Genomic DNA, 19,273 nt, shown 5'->3' with positions numbered 1-19,273 from the left:
TCTGTACTGAGGGGGTCCACTCCACGTTGCTGCTCGATCATCCTCATGTGGATCATGCTAGAGATGCCCTGAGGGGACATCTGAGCGAAGAGAGTAAGTGTCGAGGGCTGCTTTGGTGTATCGAGAAAACCAAAGTGTCAAGCAAGGCTAGTCATGTAAGGGCCGAAATAGATGGGACCCTTCCTGTGGTGATCTGTCTGATGACGAAAGGCGAGAGCGATGAAATAAGCTAAGTCGAGTATATGGCCGGTCGCTATGATCCAAAGATAGAACGCGTCAATAGTGATTACAACTCCTGTTCTCCCTCTCCTGTCAATCAAAGTGTGAGCTAATAAGGTGTGGATGTATCGTAGAGCCGAAGAAAGAGACGTTGCCTTCGAGCAATTTGAGTCATAAGGGATCTGACTAGCTGTGAGATTGGTCCAACAGCACGAAGGTGAGTAATGGATGTGATGGTAGAGGTGAAAAAAGTTATATGCCCAAAGCTGCGCCAAACTCAGGGACGCTCATATGTCGCACCAAGCCACCAAGTCAAAATGTAATGGCGCTGTGCTCGCCATACGATGACATCACTTGCTGAAGGTAAAATGTCGAGCAAAACTCCAAAGTAAACTCCATATATGTGGGCTCGACAATATCAAAAAAATAGTCCCATGGTGCCGTAGTAATGAAAGCACGAAGCTCATCAGCTAGTCTAACCTGCTCCAACGCGGCCCAGTCAATGCATCAACCTAAACCTAGTGGTCGCACGCGCAAGAGCAGGAATAAGTTCTCAGGTGGGTCCACAAAGAATCGGAGGTAAGGATGATGAACCTCGGTAGAGGCACTCGATGAGGTTACTCCAAGACCCCTTCGCTTTTTCAGAGCTGGGACGGTGACTTTAGACTTGCCATGAGTGTTCATCATAATGTTTCGACTGAATGGAGGTCGGAGGTGACGAATTCGTGCAACTGGCAGTTAGGGGGTTCAGGCTTGGGTGCGGCGGTGGTGAGGGGAGGTGGCTTAGGGGGTCAGTGGGAGGATGATGGTCGGAGCGAAAAAAGAAAGGGGAAGAAGAGAGGGGAAAAAAAAGAAAATAAAAGAAGGAAAAGGAGTGAGGGAGCTAGGTGGTGGCTGAACGGTGGGGGTGGGGGTAGGGGTGTTGAGGCGGCTAGGGTTGGGGAAGAAGACGAAAGTAAAATAAAATTAGGGATTGTGGGGTTTTAAATTTGACACAGTCGTTTAACTGTCCGTGTTGGGCCACATGGCCGTGTCACACGCTCGTGTGGCTCGACTTCTAGCCCGTGTTTGTCGAGGAATTAATAGCTCACTTATCACACAACCTTGGACAAACCCGTGTGTCTAGGCTGTGTGGTTTACACGGCCGTATCGTACGGCCGTGTGCTTCGTTGTTTGCTTCTCCCACGCCCGCGTAGCTCTCTGACTTGTTTAAATTTTGAAATTTTAGCTCCAGTTTTCACACGGCCTAGGACACGCCCGTGTGTTCAGGCCACACAGCCGTGTCACACGCCTATGTGGACTTTTTAGACCGTGTCTCTATCGATGTTTGGGAAAATTTAGCTCCAGGATCAACACGGCCTTGGACACGCTCGTGTGTCTAGGTCGTGTGGGTCAAAATCTGTATTTTAAACATGAAAATTAGATAAAAATAAACTAGTAAATGGTGTTAGCGCTCGGGTTACCTCCCGAGAAGCGCTTATTTAGAGTCTAAGCTCGACTTACCTCGTATTCACATGGTCACAGTGGATTACGGAGTTGAAACTCCTCTTTCTCGCTGTCAATTCCTTTATTTAAATAAGGTTTAAGTCAAGTACTATTTAACTTAAAAGTGCCGAAACACGAATGGGTTACGTCGACTGTACCGTATGGAAAGACTTTAAATACCGTAAAAGGAGTCACTCCGTTTGCGTTGAGCTTTGTAGTGATAATTCGAGGTTCTTTTTTATCTAACTAGACTTGGTCCCCAACCTTAAATTGATTGGTTTTCTCGTTAAACTCGTCATGGTGTTGCTTCTGCTCCTCCTTGCCATAAGTCTGCCATTCTTCTAGTTCATCTATCTGTAGCATTCGTCTTTCATGGATGGTTCCACTATTCATGCACTAGAACATGGCTCACTTATGCTTCTCGAAAGTGTTTCCTGCAAAGGGGATTGGACCACATGATTAGTATTATTAACTGGATTTATAAGGTCATCTTCATTACTTGATATCTCAATCGAATCACGAGCCTGAAGAGTAACCGTTTCGTCACCTGCACGAAGTGTGAGTTCATCTATACCAACATTAATAATAGTCCTGGTAGTTACTAAAAAGAGTCACCCTAAGATTAAAGGAATGTCATTGTCATCTTCCATGTCTAAAACAACAAAATCTACTGGGAATATGATTGTATCAATTTTTACTAGTACATCTTCAATGATACCCCTAGGAAATCTAATAATTTTATCCGCTAGTTGAATACTCATCCTAGTTTGTTTGGGTTTCCTAAGACCTAGTTGCTTAAACATTTTATAGGGCATGATGTTAATACTCACCCCTAAGACAGCCAAAGCATTATTAACAGCAAAACTACTAATTAAACAAGGAATAGTAAAACTCTCTAGATCTTTTAACTTGTTGGGTAGTTTATTTTGTAGAATTGCTGAGCAAACTGCATTTAATTCCACATGCGACGAATCATCTAACTTATGTTTGTTTGCCAGAAGCTCCTTTAAAAATTTAACTAAATTGGGCATCTGCGAAAAAGCTTCAATAAACGGTAAGTTAATATGTAATTTTTTTAAAAGGTTAAGAAATTTACTGAATTGTTCATCTGTGCAGTCTTTTTTTGTCGCTTTAAGGTATGGCACGCGAGGTGTATATTCTCTGCTTACTGGTTTTTTTTTTATTCTAGTTTTCATCCACCTTATTTGCTTAACCTGCCTTCTTGCCTTGGTTCTGGGTTGGAATCAACTAACCCATCGTCATCTCTAACAGTAATCGCATGGAGTTGCCCTCTTGGGTTAGTCTCGGTGTTGCTAGGTAGCCTACCTTGTGGTCTTTCAAAGATCAGCTTAGTAAACTGACCTATTTGGTTCTCGAGCCCTTGAATCGACATTTTGCAAATTTTTAAGCGATGTTTTAGTGTTTTGGAAATGTATTTCTTACACCGAGATGAATTTTGTTAGCGTCTCCTCAAGGTTCAGCTTTTTTTCCTGCTGGGTTGAAAGCCTGGAGGGGGTTGTGGTATTTGATTGCCTTGACCACTCCAAGAGAAATTGGGATGGTTCCTCCAACCTACATTGTAAGTATTACTATAAGGGTTATTCTAAGGTCTAGAATTGTTACCCATATAGTTGACGTGTTTGTTCGTATTGCTAGGGTCGTAGGCTAGGCATTCTGGATTATTCATTCCTCCTCCACTTATGTCACACTGCATCACCAAATGTACCTATATAGAGAGACATAAACCATAAATCTTTTTATTTAAAAGCTCTACCTGGTTTGATAACATGGTGACCGTGTCGAGGTTGAAAACACCAGCGACTTTTGTCGGCTTTGTCCTCATAACTTGCCACTGATAATTATTCAGTGACATGTCTTCAATAAACTCATAAGCCTCCTCAGGTGTTTTGTTATTTAGGATCTCGCCAGCTGCTGTTATCTATTAACTGCCTAGTTGAAGGGTTCAAAGCGTTGTAAAAAGTTTGAACCTGTAGCCATAAATGTAACCCATGGGGAGGGCACCTTCTCAATAAGTTCTTATACCTCTCTCATGCATCGTAAAGAGTTTCTAAATCTATCTGCACAAAAGAAGAGATATCATTCCTCAACTTTTCCATTTTAGCCGGTAGAAAATACTTTAGTAAAAACTTTTCGGTCATTTGTTCCCAAGTTGTGATGGAACCTCATGGTAACGAGTTCAACCACTGTTTAGCTTTGTTCCTCAATGAAAAGGGAAATAACCGAAGGTGAATGGCATCATCAGAAACGTCATTTATTTTGTAAGTATCACAGAACTCTAAGAAGTTGGCCACATGAGTATTCGGGTCTTCATTCTGCAAACCATCAAACTGAACAAACCATTGAATCATTTGTATAGTGTTAGGTTTCAGTTTAAAATTATTTGCAGCAATTGCAGGTGTCACAATACTCGATTCAGAAATTAGGCTTAGCATAGTCGTACATAGTACGAGGAGCATGACTCTAGTTTACAGGATTTGCAGCAACCACAGGAGGTAGCGGATTATTCTAATTTTCAGCCATCTCTTCGGTAGTATTAGTATCGTCCTAGTGCTCTTCCTTCATATACTGTAGGCTTCACCTTATTTCTCTATGATTTCTACGAGCTGTGCTTTCAATTTCGCTGTTAAAAAGTAGAGGTCCTGACGGATTTCTTCTAGTCATAAACTAAAGAAACATGTCAGAAGCAAATAGAAGATAAGTTAGTAAATTATAATAAAAATAAAAATAAATTTCAAAAAAAATAAAAAATGGCTAAAGTAATAAAAATTAAGCATTCTTAATATCTTAGTCCCCGGCAACGATGTCAAAAACTTGATGATCGTTTTATAAAACATTAAACTAGACTACGATCATGACAAAGGCAAGCGCACCTATCGAATGGTAGTTTAGCTATGGTGAGTCCAGAATATCGTATCCATAAGGACTAAAAGTACTAGTATTAACCATCTTTCTATTAGAATAGAAGGGATTTTGTTTTAATCTAAATTTAACTAAACTAATTAACTAATAAACACGACAGAGAGTGAAGAAAATAATCAAATAAACTAATAATAAAGACAATACCCAAGGAAGAATCCACCTAGATTTTAATTATTATTCTGACTCTGAATCAAACGATTTATTCACTTGTCTTGATCCATAGAAATCCCTAAATTATGTTAATATCTCTTTCGAGACTAAAAACAACTGACTCTAGGTTGATTAATTGAAATCTCTTTCTAATTAAAACTCCTATTGTTGCATTAACTCGATCTATGGATTCCCTTATTAGATTTGACTCTAACCTTGCAGATTCATGTCGCCCTATTTCTAGGGTTGCATGCAACTCCACTTAATTATGGTAGATCTACTCTTAAACAGAGACTTTTGCTTTCTCTGATTAAGCACATCAACTTGAATTAATATCTTGAAAATATTAGATCAAGAATTAAGAACACATAATTAAGAATAAGAACAAGAACAAGTATTTATCATTATATTCAGAACATTAAATAATAAGATCCGTCTTAGGTTTCATCTTCCCTAGGTATCTATCATAATATAAAAGGAAGACATCTCAAATTTAGAAAAACAACAAGACATGAAAAACCCAAATAAACTTCAAGAGAAATTTGAATGGAGATCTTCAATCTTGACATGGATCTACTTCTGAGACGATTCCAACGGCTTCCTTCGAGTAATTTCTCCTTTCTGTTCTGCGTCTCCCTTTAGGTCTGCTTCTAGTGTGTTTATATAGACTTTAGAATGCTCAGAAACCCTAAAATTTGGATTTTTTTGCGTATTTGGGAAACAGGGAGCGATATCAACCTGGGCTGCCACATGGGCGTGTGGCCAGCCTCTATGGAATTAGTCTTGGCTGTGTGGATCTTTAAATCAGCCCGTTTCATCCATTTTTGGCCAGTTTTCAGCTCCTTTTGTTCCTCTATGCTCTCCTAAGCATAAAACATGAAATTAAAGGATTAGGAGCATCTAAATTACTAAATTATATAATAAATCATCCAAAAATATGCTAAGTATGGGATTAAAATGTGTTACTTTTATGGTTTATCAAAAATTCTATATTATTATTGCACGATGGCATGATTTAATATATTGAAAAGTGATGAAAGAATGGTATATAAAATTTATGACAACAATGATAAATGACTAGTAGCACATGAAATGTTTGATGGTTCAATCATTGATGGTTTGCTATACAACAGTTGAATATATTCAGAATTTGATATTACATGATGTTTTATTAAGTTGGATAACTTGTGAAAGAATTAAAAGAAAGGTAAGTTTATATGTAAATAATATATCATTTTTACTTATGTTATAAAATTTTGTTATTATATGACAGGTGGTTGCAAATTGAATGATCACTTGATGTAAATTATGAATTGAAATTGATTATGGATGAATTGGTAAAATGTTGAAAAGTGAGGAATTTTTTTTTTAGACCTTCGGAATAGAAAAGATACGAAGATCCGTTGTGAGAACACATGTGTAGTACTATGTGCAGGCTACTATGTATTTAAAATGGTTTTAGGTCACGTGTGTAGTACTAAGTGCAGGCTACTACGTGTACCAGATGGTTAGGTCGCATGTGTAGTACTAAGTACAGGCTACTATGCTTACCCAATAGCTTCGATCACATGTATGGTACTAAGTGCAGGCCACTATGTGTAAAAGATAGTTTTGGTCACAAGTGTGGTACTATGTGAAAGCCACTTTGTGAAGAAGGTAGCTTTGACTACAAGGGTGATACTATGTGCAGGCCACCGGGCATCCGTTATTATTCCGATGTGTTCAACGAGAAATAACTAGGTGTAATTGAATTCGGTTAGGTGATGAATAAATGAAGGTTTGTGTGTGTAAACTTATGAGCAATGTTCTCGATATGTGATCGAACTTTGGTAAGATTGATATGGAGTAAGTGTTACAATGAAAGCTACTACAAAGAAAACATGAAAGAGTGAAATTTAGTAATAAAATAGTTTTGGACAGCAGCAGTTGTGTGAATTTGAAAAATCAAAAAAAATGGTGGAAATCGAATTAGAAGTTGAATAACATATGAAATAAAATATTATTGAGTCTATTTTCATATAAAGAAAACGTTGTAAGCAAAATAATTTCATATTATGAGATATTTGAATTTTTGTGAGACAGAGTCAGAATGATTTCAGAATCCCCTATTCTAATTTGGGAAAATCATTAAAACTTTTTAAAAAATAATTATGGGTTATAATTTATATGCTTAAAATCCTTAATGAGTCTATTTTTGAAAAAAAAAACAAACAGGAACATTATCTAATTCTTGTATAAAGAGATAATTAATTTTTAGTGTAGAGGGGTCGTAACTATCAGACAGCGAAATAGGGGTGACATTAAAGAATAAATTGTACTTATTTACTAGACCAAAAATTCTAAAACTTTTGTGGCAAGAATATACGTGAGTCTAGTTTCTGGGAAAATTGGAAATTCTCAATTTTGAGTCCCGTAGCTCTAGATATAAATAAATTAGTGACTGTGACTCAAGAAAATAGCTTAACTGAACTTTGAATAATTATAGAGAGAAATTGAAAAATAGCCTGTTAATACATTGCTTATTATTTTTCATGCGAGCTTAATAAGTGTAAAGCTTACTCCCTCCTTTCCATTTCTTTTAGCGTTGTCAGGTCGGCTCAGGGTTGGAGATCGTCGGAGGGAGCATCACACTATCAAGCCAATACCTTTGGAATATTGTTACATATGTTAGAATTATCAAGTGAGTGGCATGTATAGGGACCTAGTTCTATGACATGTGTTATTATGATTTGGCCAAATGTATTGGCCTATTTTGAGCTATTATATAAGGCTGTCAGATGTGGCTCATATTGATTATGGCTTGTAAGTATAGCTAGTCAAGTTATGATTTATTACTTATGATGTGAAGATATGATTATCTTTGTTTGTCATGCATGGTTGGCAATATGTCATGTGTGTTGAATGCATGTTTTACGACCATGAATTAAATGTGTAATACGGAGATAAATAATAATGCTTTGAACATGGAAGTTTGATGATAAGTTGAAATAAATTGGCACAAAGATAACTATGGTGTGACTAGTCTTGGCTTAATGTGGGAATGTGTAATACATGTATGTTGATAGGTAAATGATATTTTTGCATCATAATTGAGAATGTTGAATGCCATTGGATCCATGTATATGTGTGTGCACGTAAGGGTAACAAAAAGGCTTGGAAAATAGCCTAAGAGTTAACTACATTGGATGAGACACGGCCGTGTGTCTCAACCGTGTAAGGGACACGGCCTGGTGACACGAGTGTGTGGCCTAGCCATGTGGTTCAATTTATTTACTGATGTCATAAACAGAGAGTTACACAGCTTGAGGACACGGGCATGTTGATGGCACACGGGCGTACCCCTATGTCTACACGGGCATATGACCTTGTTTCATGAGAAAAATTTCTAAATTTTTCCCAGAGCTTTCCAAAGTTCTCGGTTTAGTCCCGAACCCTTTCTAAAGTATGTTTTGGGCTTTGTAAACTCAAATAAGCGGCTATGTGTGTGTGATTGAATGTTTTAAAATATGAATGAAATTTTATGGCCTAGTTTGCATGATTATTTGTGTTTAAGTCCGGTAATGCCTCGTTTCCTATCCCGGCATCAGACACAGGTAGGGCGTGTTACATAGGAAGTCGTTGTTTACCTTAAGGGCTATGAATACACGGCTGACTTTGTCAGATGATGATTCAATTTTAGCTGAGTTGAGAGTTAGACCGACTTTTCTTCAACAGATTTGTGATGCTCAGAAAGTTGATAAAGAGTTACAAGCTAAGAGAGTTTCGTGTGAGTCCAGCAATGAACCGGATCTTCTTAGTGACTCCGATGGTTGTTTGAGATTTTGTGGTAGGATTGTGTTTTGAAGGACATTGAGTTGATTCAGATTTTAAATGAGGCACACAACAATTGTTTGTCAGTTCACCCGAGCAATATAAAAATGTATAATTGCTTGAAGAAAATGTATTGGTGGAATGGTATGAACAGAGATATCTCAGAGTTTGTATTGAAATGCTTAGTTTGTCATCAAGTAAAGGCTGAACACCAATTACCATCAGGTTTACTTCAGCCCATCATGGTTCCTAAGTGGAAATGGGACCGGATTATTATGGATTTTGTGACAGGTTTGCCTTTAACTCTGAGAAAGAAAGATGCCATATGGGTTATTATCGATAGACTGACTAAATCGGCTCATTTTATCCCAATACGTACCGATTAATCACTTGATACGTTAGCTAAATTGTACATTGGTGAAATTCTTAGACTTCATGGAGTACCTATATCGATTGTATCGGATAGATATCTGAGGTTCACTTCACAGTTTTGGAAAAAGTTACAAGAAGCTTTGGGTACAAAGCTGAATTTTAGCACTGCTTTCTATTCACAGACTGTTGGTCAGTCTGAGCGAGTAATTCAAATTTTGGAAGACAAGCTCCGATGTTGTGTATTGGAATACCAAGGTAGATGGAAAAAGTACTTACCGTTGGTGGAGTTTGCCGACAACAACAGTTTTCAGTCGAGTTTGAAAATGGCACCTTATGAGGCATTATATGGATGTAAGTGCAGAACACCCTTATATTAGACTAAACTCAGAGAAAATTAGATTCACGGAATTGATTTGGTTAAGGAAACCGAAGAAAAGGTAGAAGTGATTCAAAATTGTTTGAAAGCTGCTTCGGATAGACAAAAATCTTACGTAGATTTAAAAAGAAAAGAAATTAAGTATCAAGTCGGTGATAAGGTATTTTTGAAAGTATCTCTATAGAAAAAGGTTTTGAGATTTGGTAGAAAAGGAAAGTTAAGTCCCCATTTTATAGGGTCATATGAGATCACTGAGAGAATAGGGTCGGCTGCCTATCGGTTAGCATTACAATCCGAATTGGAAAAGATTCATGATGTGTTCCATGTGTCTATGTTGTGCCGTTGCCGATTTGATCCTTCACATGTGATTTCACCGACAAAGCTTGAGATTCGACCAGATATGACTTGTGGTGAGGAACTGATTAAAATTCTTGCACGAGAAGCCAAACAATTGAGAAACAAAAGCATTGCCTTGGTGAAAGTGTTATGGCAGAGACATGGGGTTGACGAGGCTAATGGGAGCTCGAAGAGGCCATAAGAAAACAATACCCAAACCTTTTTACCGGTAAGATTTTTAGGGACAAAAATCCCTAAAGGGGGAGAGTTGTAATATCTCGAATTAGGGTCTAGTCGAAATAGTGGTTTCAAGACCACAAATCTGAATTAAAAATAATTATTTTATGATTATTTGATGGTCCATGATATGATTGCATGTTTGTGTGAAATTTTCATGAAGAAATTTTATGCCTAAAGTGTCCAATTTGAAGTTAGGGACTAAATTGAATAAGTTACATAATATGAGTTCTAGAAGCTTTTAGCATAAAATTGCTATGGATTATAAATTAAAAGGTTTTAAATAGAAATTTGACCTATTTCTATAATTTTGGACAAAAATGGACATGCATCATTTTGGTCATTTGGTTAATAAAAGAATAAAAAGGGAAAAATAAGTAAAAATGTGCTCATCTTCTCCAAGTGCTACCTAAATTTTTGCAAGGGTTCCACAGCTAAGGTTTTCCAACTTTTCAAACTCAATAGTAAGTGCATCCTAACCCCGTTTTTAATGTTCTTTGTATTTTTGAAGTTGTTATTAATCGATCTAGCCATTTCTACCATTTATTTGAGCTAGGTTTCATGTTTGGAATTTGACCCATGTGTGACATACTTCTATTTTGATGTTTAATGAAAGAATATGCAAGCTTGATGTGAGTGTAACATCTTTTACTAAGTGATTTTTAGTGAAAACACCTAAAAAGGACTTATTTGTAAAAGATGTAGAAATGGGTAGTAGAAATGTGATTTAATGAGAAAAGTGGGCTGATATGTGTCAGAATATGAATCGGCTAGGCTTGGGTCACCAAGAAAATGCATGCATTTCATTTTATTAGCCTAGGGACTAAAGTGTAAATAAGTGAAAAGTTAAGTGTAGAAAGGTCATTTTACTAAAGTATGAATTATGGGTCAATTCAAACAATGTGTGTATTGAACAAGCTAAATTTGGCATTATAGATCAAGAAAAACGTGATTCGGGTCTTGATCGGGGGAAAAGGTTTACAAGGATTAGGCTCGTTTCTATCATTTTGTACTGAGGTAAGTTCATATGCAAATTATGCAATATGTACCATATTTTAAATGCTTTTATATTGCATGTATGGTAAGTACATATATAATTAATGGGATGTTCTATCATGTGTTTAATGCTTAAATTTTATTATGAATTATGCTTTGATTATTCCATGAATATGCAATTGGTGTTATGGATATTGAAATTGATATTACGAGCAAGTTCGATGAAAATATGGTATCGAAGAATCCCGTTTGAACTTTAGAAATAGTTTAGGATACAAGTGACATGTCACTAGGGACTACGCGATCTGAGCTCATGAGTTATGTGGTCTGAGCTCATGATATATGTGATACATGTTATGGGGTTCCGAGTGATGGTCTTGTATGTTCTACCAGTGGCTAGGTAGTCCGGCATGTGTTGCCGATACATGACAGCTTGTGTGAGCAGCCCGTGTAGCTACATCCTGACCGACATCTCGAGTGAGCAGACCCTTGAGTAGCTTGAAAGCGAGCAACATATTATATGTGATATGAGGTAGCATTGGCTACATATTAGGCACTTACGTGCGAGATTCCGATGTATCCGATGGTATTCCATGTATTAGCTCGATTTTGGGCCTCGTCGAAACAGTGGTTTCGGAACCACTACTCCGAGGCTGGAGAAAATTATTTTGATATTATTTTATGTGATATAACATGTTTATAAAGGTGCATGAAAATTTTGGTATATTAATTTTAGCGATTTCTAGTCCAATTTCAAAAAATGACTAAATCGCATAAAAGGTAAAAGTTGTATAATAGTACCCAAATGTGTCTAATAACTAGAGTATTAAAATTGAGGGCCTTTAAAGTGAAATTAGACCCCTAAATATGGCTTGGCCGGCCATGGGACAAGAAATTTCAAATGGTCAATGTATTCGGTAGGGTGATGTCATATTAGGTGATAAAATGGTACCCTAAGGACTTAGCTTCAACTTTTTCATTTTCTTCCTTCTTCTTTGACTGAAACTAACAGCAAAGAAAATGGTTTTTAAGCTTTGAACTTTCAGCAAAGAAACTCCCTTGAAAGTAAGTGATTTTAATGCTTTTTCTTGAAGATTTTTACATTTTTGGAACCCTAAAGCATAAGCTTTCATAAGAGGGGACTATTTTGCAAAATGATTAAGAGTCTAGGGTTTTGCCATGAAAGCATATGTGTTTTTTGCTGAGTTTTTATGGAAGAAAATAAGTCTTGGTAGTGTTATAAACACTTTTTGTGAAGGAAGATTGGATGAAAACTCCTAAAAAGGGGATATTTTGCAAAGCAGTATAATAAGTGTAAGTGTATGAAATAGTTGATATTGTGAGTTGCTATAGTTATAAAAATGGTTCATCTAGTCTTAAAGAGTAAAAAAATTGAATAAAAATCATTTTACGAGCCTAGGGGAAATTTGGTAATTTTGGCAAAATAGAGGGGCAAAATTGTAAATTTTTCCAAAGTGTGTCAATGGACTAATATGATCAGTACATTGTTTTAATTAGCTAAATGTGATGTTTTAGATGTTGAAAAATGCGATTTGGGCCTAGAACGGGGAAAATTAATTTATGGACGATTACGTCTTTTTCACCTTTGTGGTATCAAGGAAAGTTCGTATGTAAATAATACCATGCTATACATGTATTTAAATGTTATCATCACATGAATTGTAAAAATATTAATGTGTATGTGATTAACATAAATATGATGAGACAAACCCTTGATAAGTGAGGAAAAATCCCGTTTGAACCTTAGAAATAAAAATAGGATATGAGTAACATGTCACTAGGAATTATGAGTCTAAATGACTAGCTCGAGAGTGAGCATTTAAATGTCATGAGATATGAGGTAACTTTAGCTACAGTTGAGCCACTTAGGTGCAAAGGTTTTTCCGAGTATCCAATTAGTATTCCAAGTGTTCAACTGGTAATCCGAGGAAAGAGTTTATGATGGTCCCAATGAGGTAAGCCATTGGTGAGTATGCACTTGAGTTATGTTACGAGTTGTGCAGGTATGTACACTAAGCCTATGAGAATTCCATGGTATGTGATGGTCTATGATGCATAAATATGTGTTCTTACCATGATGGATGAAATGATGTTGTATTAAATTTGAGAACAATGATCATGAATGAGTAACTTAGCCTTGACAGATTTGAGTTATTGCAGTAGTGTAACTTTGAAAATATACTAAAAATAGTGGAAAATGAGTTAGAAGCTAAATAAAATATGGAAAATGAGATATTTGTAGTTACGTGGGATAAAGTCAAAATGACTTCGAAATATCCTGTTCTGATTTGAAAAAATCATTATAAATTATAAAAAAATGGTTAAGAGTTATGATTTATATTCTTAAAATCCTTAATAAGTCTAATTTCATGAGAAATGGACGAGAACATTATTTGAGTCCTGTACTATGAGATAATTGAACTTTAGTATAGAAGGGTCTGAACTGTCACACAGTGAATCAGGGGTAACTTTGAGGAATAAACTGTACTAATTGGCTAAACCAAAAATTCTAAAAATTTTATGGTAGAAAGGTACATGAGTCTAGTTTCAAGAAAGATTAACAGAACTTAATTTGGAGTTTCGTATCTCTAGATATAAATAATTTAGTGACTATTGCTCAGGAAGACAGCTTGTCATGAATTTGAAAATATGTTGTAAACATTGATAAAACATGTTAATGAATTGCTTATTGTTTTCATATGAACTTACTAAGCGTAAAGCTTATCCCCATTTCTTTCCCATGTTCCCTAAGGTTGCCAGGTTAGCTCGGGTTGGAGGCCGTCAGAGATATTATCACACTATCGAGTTAACGCTATCGGCGTAAGTAAATCCTAGTGTTTTGAGTCTATGGCATGTATAGGGTTTTAATGTTGAGTATCTGATATTATGATATAGCCAAAGGCATTGGCTTGTTCTTAAGGTAGTATATAGTCATGTGAATGGGCCTATGTCGGCTAATGGCGTTATGGGCCTATATGATTATTTTTATGCATGTATGTTATTATCTCTTGTGATGTGCCTTACAGCATGTATGCCTAGAGATTAAATTGAGATTCATTGATGAGTTAGTAACTGATGCAAGATTAAGTGATTGGTAAATAGTTAATAATGTCTCATAAACGGTTTGTGGTATGATTATGCATGCCTAGTGATGGACATGAGGTTTGTGATGTAATGATACTTTTGACAAGTATGTGGTAATGATGTGAGTAAATTCTATGATATTTATTGCATAAGAAATTGACATGAGCATAACATGTTTGTAGATGTTTAAGAGCTCATTTATGCCATGTTGTATATTATTGGATAAGTATGTGTGCATATGTTGTGAGGGTGACAAATGGCTTGGAAAATAGCCTTGTAATTATCTACACGGGTAGACACACGGTCTGCCCCCTGGGCGTGTGCCATGGTCGTGTTTAAAAGTCAGTGTTGCACACGGGCTAAGGGCACGGGAGTGTCCCAAGCCACACGGACGTGTGTGACTACACGGTCTATATCCACACGGGCGTGTGGAGCCTTAAAGCATGAAATTTTTTTAAGTTTTTCTTAAGTTCTCGATTTAGTCCTGAACTGCCTCTAATGCATGTTTTGGGCCTTGTGAGCTCGTTTAAGGGAAAAAATGTATGTGAAATGAAAAGTTTTAAATTGATCAAATTTTTACTGCTCGGTTTTTGTGTGATTGGTTGAGTTTAAGTCAGGTAACACCTCGAACCCTGTCCCGACATCGAATACGGGTAAGGGGTGTTACATTTAGTAGTATCAGAGCATGGTTTAGTCGATTCTCGGACTAACCTAGCGTAATACAGTCTAGCTATACAGGCCATAGTATTACTCGTGGTAGTGTGATATCTCTCGGCCCTAAAAAAACTGTTGGTTAAGACAGGAATGAGTTTCAACCGAGAAAATCTTGATAGAGATAAGAGTAAAGTTGAGATTATTGAATCGTGCTTGTGATATGCTGAAAATGGGAAAGGTATGAAAAGAAATTCATGATTTTTACATGAACTAGTATTCATTATGTGATACTCTTGAGTTAAAGAATGTGAAATAGTGGAATAAAATAAAGTTAAGTTGTGAAAAGCTCTTTTATGAATGTTAGTATTCATACGATGTTAAATGTCCAACTTGATTGGCCAAGTGTTTATAAAAAAATTGCTTGAAATGACAAAATGTATGTATGAATGCTTTTATTGCATGATTAATAATCAGTATATACATGAGGTTGACATTTATGTCCAGATTAATGAAGTCAAGATGCCATAATGTTATGCTTTATAATCTCAGTTACAGAATCATAAATGTCACAATAGCATGAAAGTTGTAATGAAAGATCAAATTGGGTGGAACGCAGGGAATGAGTACGATCGTTCACTAATGAATTGACGGAAAAGACCATAGTTGGACCATGGCAATACATGAGATATGTGCGCCAGTGTTAGACATGTCTGGGACATGCATCGGCCACATAATGAGAGCCAATGTAAGACCATGTCTGGGACATGGCATCGATATTGAGACAAGTGCTAGTGTAAGACATGTCTGGGACATGCATCGGCCTCGAGATGTTAGCCAATGTCAGACATGTCTGGGACATGCGTCGGCTACGAGATGTGCTAGTGTGAGACATGTGTCAGTGTAAGACCTGTCTAGGACACGACATCAACACAGATGGACAAGAGCTAGTATAAGGACTATGGCATCAAATAAGCATGTACTCAAAACCGTAAGATGTTCTCCAATTTGATAAATACTAGCAAATGATTAAGACTAAATGTAGGAACTTGATAAGACATTAATGATAGTTTGAGTAAAGGAAAGTAAAATTTGTATTGTGATAAATCCATTGATGTTTGGTTAGTATTCATGTGTAATGAAGTTGCATGTGTTACTACGATATGTGAAAGTATGTTTATAACAAGTTAGAAATTTGAAATGTTTGAATCAGATGTGCATGATGCTGTGATGCTGTTAAATGTGTATTTGTGTAAGAGTCGAGAAGTTAAAGGCTTTACAATCTTCACCCCGTTACCAGAATAGAGTTATATGACGAAATTCACGAGAGATAAGTTGCATGAGTTTGCAAATGTGAACTAAAGAGTGCAATAATAGAATATTATGGGATTAGTGAGGACAAGATTAATCAGAGGAATGAGGTTGAATTTGCAAAGATGTCTATGTATGACGGATTCAATTAAGTAAAATTTTATCTACCTCTCTCTTCTGAGTATTCTGTATTTTCCTCTATCCTTGGGAATATGTATGGTTGTCCATTCCTAGTGAAAATTTTATTGGATGAGATTGTTAGCAATTGTGATATTAGACGGGAAGTTTTGTTAATCCGGTTGGTTATGATCAACATTCGTTATATTTTGAAATTCTTTTCTAACATGCTGAAAAGAAGTCAAAGATGAAAATTCAGGTGAGATCATTCTGATGTTTCTATTGATTATGATTTTATATATATATGGAAATATATTCTCCCTATTATGATGGAATTCCAGAGTGTATGGATGGTAGTTTCCTTCTGGTTTTCTCTGAGGGATTTTTTAGATTTTCCTCATTATTTTCTCCTGGATTATATTCTCAGATTTCTGGTATAGTCTTATATCTTGGAATTTCTTATATTAGTTTTTCTCTTGTTCTTATTTCGAGAATTATCGAGCTTGGTTTATCTTTACGAGTAATCTTTGACTTGTGATATTAGAATCTGTTATGATTATACTTCTTGCTCGACTATAGAAGTGCAGGGATTTCAGTGTCAAGATTTCTTTAAAATTCTTGGGGTAAAGAATGGTTATTCTGCAAAAGTAAATCTGAGTTATGTACATCTAAGTTTATTCTTTAGCCCGGGAATAATGTTGCATATTCATTGATAAGTAAATGAGTAGTCGGAAATGAAGGAATTGTATTCTTGAAAGTATGATATGGAAATATATTAGTTGGATTTTTCTCATTCAAGTGATGTGGTTATGAGTATAGCTGTCCTGATTAATAAAGAGACTACATCTATGCAGTTGAAATCATTTGATTCATGTTAGTAAAGTTTCTAAACAGTTGATGACCAGAGTATAGAAATGTGGCTATATGTGGCAAATTAAACTAGTATAGCATGATTCGACTTTCAATTTGGAATTTCAGAGAGGACCTGATATTTGGTTTCTGTTATTATTATTTTTGAGTAAGATATGAGTACCGAGAAACTCCAGGTTATTCAAAGAATTGAGTTCACAGTAGTATCTTATCTATTTTTCCAAAGGATGTTGAATTGTCTACCGAGTAAAGCCAAATATTGAATGTATTCGAGATTATTACTGTCACTGATGACAGTGGAAAGAAAATGAGAAAGGGGTTATTATGAATTTAGTATTGGGATATCTCTCATCCCCGAGAAAAAGGAGGGATGCAAGTTGAATTGTGATAGATTGATGATGAAAGTCCGCATGCTTATGGTATGTACGAATATGTTATTCGACAAATGTAACTGAATCGTATGTTTTTGAGTTTATAGTTCCTAGAATGTCAGCCTCCAGTGTTTCGAATTAAGTCGAGGTTTATACTGCAACTATAGAAAGGCTACAATAAATCCTGAGTATGAGACTGAGTTGATTTGTAATCTTGAGAAAAGAGTGGTAGTAAATTGTGAAAGTTGAAAGCGACGAAAATCCCTACGGAGGGAGAATTGTAACATCCCGCTTTTGGGCCTAGTCGGAATAGTGGTTTCGGAACCACTATTCTGAGACCAAATAAAATTATTTTGATATTATTTTATGTGATATAACATGTTTATAAAGATGCATGAAAATTTTGGAATATTAATTTTAACGATTTCTAGTCCAATTTCGAAAAAGGACTAAATCGCGTAAAAGGTAAAAGTTTTATTTTAGTACCCAAATGTGTCTAATAGCTAGAGTATTAAAATTGGGGGCCTTTAAAGTGAAATTAGACCCCTAAATATGGCTTGGCCGGCCATGGGACAAGAAATTTCAAATGGTTAATGTATTTAGTAAGGTGATGTCATCTTAGGTGATAAAATGGTACCCTAAGGACTTAGCTTCAACTTTTTCATTTTCTTCCTTCTTCTTTGACCAAAAATACCAGCAAAGAAAAGGGTTTTGAAGCTTTGAAATTTCAGCAAAGAAACTCCCTTGAAAGTAAATGATTTTAATGCTTTTTCTTGAAGATTTTTACATTTTTGGAACCCCTAAAGCATGAGCTTTCATAAGAGGGGACTATTTTGCAAAATGATTAAGAGTCTAGGGTTTTTCCATGAAAGCATATGTGTTTTTTGCTGAGTTTTTATGAAAGAAAATAAGTCTTGGTAGTGTTATAAACACTTTTTGTGAAGGAAGATTGCATGAAAACTCCTAAAAATGGGATTTTTTGTAAAGTAGTATAATAAGTGTAAGTGTATGAAATAGTTGATATTGTGAGTTGCTATAGTTATAAAAATGGTTCATCTAGTCTTAAAGAGTAAAGAAATTGAATAAAAATCATTTTACGAGCCTAGGGGAAATTTGGTAATTTTAGCAAAATAGAGGGGCAAAATTGTAAATTTTTCCAAAGTGTGTCAATGGACTAATTTGATCAGTACATTGTTTTAATTAGCTAAATGTGATGTTTTAGATGTTGAAAAATGCGATTTGGGCCTAGAACGGGGAAAATCAATTTATGGATGATTACGTCTTTTTCACCTTTATGGTATCGAGGTAAGTTCGTATGTAAATAATACCATGCTATACATGTATTTAAATGTTATCATCACATGAATTGTACAAATATTAAGTGTATGTGATTAATAGAAACATGATAAGACAAAACCTTAATAGGCGAGGAAAAATCCCGTTTGAACCTTAGGAATAGAATAGGATATGAGTGACATGTCACTAGGAATTATGAGTCTAGATGACTAGCTCGAGAGTGAGCATTTAAATGTCATGAGATATGAGGTAGCTTTAGCTACAATTGAGCCACTTATGTGCAAAGGTTTTTCTGAGTATCCAGTTAGTATTCCAAGTGTTCAACGGGTAATCCGAGAAAGAGTTGATGATGGTCCCAATGAGGTAAGTCATTGGTGAGTATGCACCTGAGTTATGTTACGAGTTGTGCAGGTACGTACACTAAGCCTATGATAATGCCTTGGTATGTGATGATCTATGATGCATAAATATGTGTTCTTACCATGATGGATGAAATGATGTTGTATTAAATTTGTGAACAATAATCATAAATGAGTAACTTAGCCTTGACAGATTTGAGTTACTGCAGTAGTGTAAATTTGAAAATACACTAAAAATAATGGAAAATTATTTAGAAGTTGAATAAAATATG

At 35.9% G+C, this 19,273-nt stretch overlaps 1 non-coding gene across 1 annotated transcript; it reads left to right on the top strand.

The window, feature by feature from the left end:
- Positions 1-3,708: 3,708 nt before the first annotated feature.
- On the top strand, positions 3,709-3,815 carry LOC121208111 (small nucleolar RNA R71). The gene has a single exon (XR_005903098.1). It is a non-coding gene; the product is annotated as a small nucleolar RNA R71 (small nucleolar RNA).
- Positions 3,816-19,273: the final 15,458 nt, after the last annotated feature.

This window comes from Gossypium hirsutum, chromosome A01, assembly GCF_007990345.1.
Source record: "Gossypium hirsutum isolate 1008001.06 chromosome A01, Gossypium_hirsutum_v2.1, whole genome shotgun sequence".
Taxonomy (NCBI): Eukaryota; Viridiplantae; Streptophyta; class Magnoliopsida; order Malvales; family Malvaceae; genus Gossypium; species Gossypium hirsutum.
The sequence above is the reverse complement of the archived record's forward strand: the minus strand, read 5'-3'. Positions and strand labels throughout refer to the sequence as shown.